This window comes from Scylla paramamosain, chromosome 4, assembly GCF_035594125.1.
Source record: "Scylla paramamosain isolate STU-SP2022 chromosome 4, ASM3559412v1, whole genome shotgun sequence".
Taxonomy (NCBI): domain Eukaryota; kingdom Metazoa; phylum Arthropoda; class Malacostraca; order Decapoda; family Portunidae; genus Scylla; species Scylla paramamosain.
In genome coordinates, this window is record NC_087154.1 from 25,711,882 (window position 1) to 25,715,714 (window position 3,833).

Below are 3,833 nucleotides of genomic sequence, written 5' to 3' on the forward strand. Positions count from 1 at the left end.
AGTAACCTTCCCTTTTCCCCGTCTGTATCTTACCCTTACCTTCTCTCTTACCTTGCCTGTTAACTTTTCCTTCTCCTTCTCTCTCTCCCTCTCTCTCTCTCTCTCTCTCCTTTTCGTCTTTGTATGAGTGTGTGTATAAGGGAGGAAAGTAAGTCGAGAAGGTGCAGTGGTTAGGTATACTTAAATATATAGAAATAGATTGACAGATAGATGGAAATATGCATATATAGACTGACTGACTGGACACACACACACACACACACACACACACACACACACACACACACACACACACACACACACACACACACACACTCTCTCAAAGCCTCCCCTATACGAGTATCACCTCTCCTTGCTCCTTCCTGCCTTTCTTGGTCATCTGAAAGTAAAGACTACATGTTTCATCACTCTCTCTGTGCATGTATATGGATTCTCAAGTTGTAGTCTTCAGTGAAAGCATAGTGTGTGTTAATTGTACTGTCTGTCTCTTTTTTTCTCCTTCCTTCTTGCTGTACTTCAGATTTACTTTACATCAGTGTGCCTGTGACTTCTTCCTATCTTGTTGCAGTACCTCAGGGAACTGCACTGTGTGGGTGACTTCAGCATATACGTTGTGGTGCTGGGCATATCGTTTCCATTGGCTGCTCCTCAATGCACTTCTTTCCCCCTTACGTAATCTTCCTAATTAAAACATCCCAACACAGAAGGATTTTCCGGTGAGTGAGCGTGGTAATGAAACGGATGATTCATTCCACAGCACCGTGACACTCCCTTAAGTTTGAAGGACAATTGAACTGGTAACAAAAAGTAATGGTCAAACTTACATAGTCTCACATACTCTCTACCTCCACCTCCTCCGCTTTTGACCAACTAATCGATCAACTTATGCGGGTGAGTGACTCCTTTTAAATGCTATGGCTTCCCTTTTGACCTTAATGAAATGGTCTGTGGGAATTTTAAAGTATAATTCAAAAGATACCACTGATAACCTAATTATATAAACGAGTAATTCAGATCCTGTATAATGCTGCATAATGTCTATAGTGTTATCTGCAGTTTCAGAGTTTTATTTTTTTTTATTGTATACGTCTATTGATTTATAAAGACGTCTTATTTTGTCATTAACAGTAGGATTGTCAAAGTTATCTTTCCATCATTACTGTCTTACCTGCCTTAATCACGTCCTTTTCATTGTCTCTGGCCTGCAGTATTCACCATCAGCATCAGCAGGAAGTCGAAGCAACGTTCCCGAAGTGATTAGTATCCTGGTTAAGTGTTGGATAGGCGGCTCACAGCAGAGGTAAAATGTTGCAGGCTGGCAGAGTTGTAAAGAAATGGGGAAGTTTTATCTGTTCTCGTCGCGTTAAAGGAGCGTGACTGTGGGTGAGACAATGGCGGAAGAGAGAGGTAAAAAAAATGAAGAGGAGAGAGAGGAGGAGGAGGAGGAGGAGGAGGAGGAGAGACTGGAGGAAGAAGGAGGTTTGGTGGTTGTAACGTATAAAGATGAATAGTGTTGATAGTTTTGTTATTGTATCACTATCTATTAATTTTTATCATTACCTTACATAAAAGAATATACGAATGACCACAAATTTGCTCTCTCCACCAGACCCTTCAAGGCACGAAGACCCGGTGGCCGTGATCGTATAGTGGTTAGTACATTGCGTTGTGGCCGCAATAACCCAGGTTCGAATCCTGGTCACGGCAATTCTTCGTGGCAGTGTTTTTATTTCTGTTTATTTCATTGAAAAGATTGGCGGACATTGGAATTTTAGAATGCATATCCGGTTAGTACTTATCTGTTGTAGATGACTGAAAGTGACGCAGGCAAAGGAGTGGGAACTTCCTTGAGAACTCTTATCTTCCTCTTAAAAAAAAAAGAAAATGTAAGATAGGAAATAGCCAGTTTTGTTCTAGTACTTTGTTGACTTATTTTCTTGATGTATATTTTCCTCAGTTTTATGGGCATATTAAAGGATGAATAGATGATGTTGATCGTCTTATATTATCAGTGCTGCTGCTGCTGTTGTTGTTGCTGTTATTATTATTATTATTATTATTATTATTATTATTATTATTATTATTGTTATTATTATTATTATTATTATTATTATTATTATTATTATTATTATTATTATAATAATAATAATTATTATTATTACTATTATTCATATTATTACTATTTTTATTATTACTATTATTATCATTCATCATTTCTACTATTGCTGTTGTTTAAAGGTTTCAAATGCTTCAAGCAAGTGTTGTTGTTGTTGTTGTTGTTGTTGTTGTTACTATCATCAATATTAACAGCACAAATATTATTGATAATGATTAGGAATGTGTGGGTCTAATATAGTCATGTTAAGGAAATAATAGTAAATTAATAGACAGATACATAATAAATAAAAAAATAAATAAATGGGAAAAATAAATAAAGACCAAGATTTTTTTTATACTGTTCGCAAAAAAAAAGATAAAAAAACAAAAGATAACAAAATAGTCTAAGAAAAATCTAAAACAAGGTATCCAGAAACTCCTTCAGCTCAAGGGAAAAATCTAAACTAATTAATTATTTTTCAGCATTATTTTTCAAGTAACTTTCCTAAAAGAAAAAAATAATAGACTAGAGGGGACTCGCGTTTTCCATAATAAATACAGACAGTAATATAATTAGTGTTTTAAAAGGAAATGTGATTAATTGAGCTAATAAAAAAAAATATATATAACTTATTAGTTTGTCATCCGTATGTTCACTCTCGAGTTTTGTATTTCCCTTAAAATGACTCATGAGCAAATAATGCATATAGGAAATATAGATTTCTTTTTTCTTTCCTACTTTGTAAGTGCAACCAATGAAAGATGAGAGCGAATGTTATTTTATGTTTATGTTATTTAATAAATGAAAGTGGTCCATTCAGTTGCTGCTTCCGGGAAAAGTTAGTAAAAGAATATATATATATATATATATATATATATATATATATATATATATATATATATATATATATATATATATATATATATATATATATATATATATATATATATATATATATATATACCTTAAAAAAAGAGAGAAAGAAAGATGTCTAGTTCAGTTCTGGTAAGGCTGTTTTTTCCAAATCAGTAAAACGAAAGTAACACCAAAACACAAAATCCTCTTCCACCGAACATAACATTTTTCTTTCCCTTCCCAATAACATCTACTGTTACTGTCTATATTTCCATTGCAAACTTTACTCAACATTTCCATCTCGCTGATTCTGCATTTAACCTTTCAAATAATGTTAAATTCAAATTTATCCACCTTCTACACTAGACACACTGCCTCCGTTACCCTCACACAACGAGGCAAGGAAGCGTGCATTATCTTGCTTGTCGTGCTTATTTTCTGACTTACTTATTATTATGCTTGTGTTTTATTGTGTTCCTTCCACCACTGCGTACAAATATGCCTTTTTCTATTCTTTTTTTCTTTTCTAGACTCTAAATTTTATGACACATTAGTGATGCTGGCAAAAAGGACCAGAGAGAGAGAGAGAGAGAGAGAGAGAGAGAGAGAGAGAGAGAGAGAGAGAGAGAGAGAGAGAGAGAGAGAGAGAGAGAGAGAGAGAGAGAGAGAGAGAGAGATGAATAAACAGATAGAAAAATAGACATAGGAAGAAGAAAAAAATAATAATGCAGTGAAAAGAGAAGGGAAGGGAGGAGCACACACACACACACGGATGATGATGTGATGATAAAGAGAAAGGAAAAGTGAGGAGGAAGAAGAGGAGGAGGAGGAGGAGGAGGAGGAGGAGGAGGAGGAGCATCAAACAAGAGAGTGCATGAGG

General features: G+C 34.9%; 1 non-coding gene across 1 annotated transcript; it reads left to right on the top strand.

Moving 5' to 3' along the window:
- The first annotated feature begins 1,635 nt into the window (after positions 1-1,635).
- Trnah-gug (transfer RNA histidin (anticodon GUG)) lies at positions 1,636-1,707 on the top strand. The gene has a single exon. It is a non-coding gene; the product is annotated as a tRNA-His (tRNA).
- Positions 1,708-3,833: the final 2,126 nt, after the last annotated feature.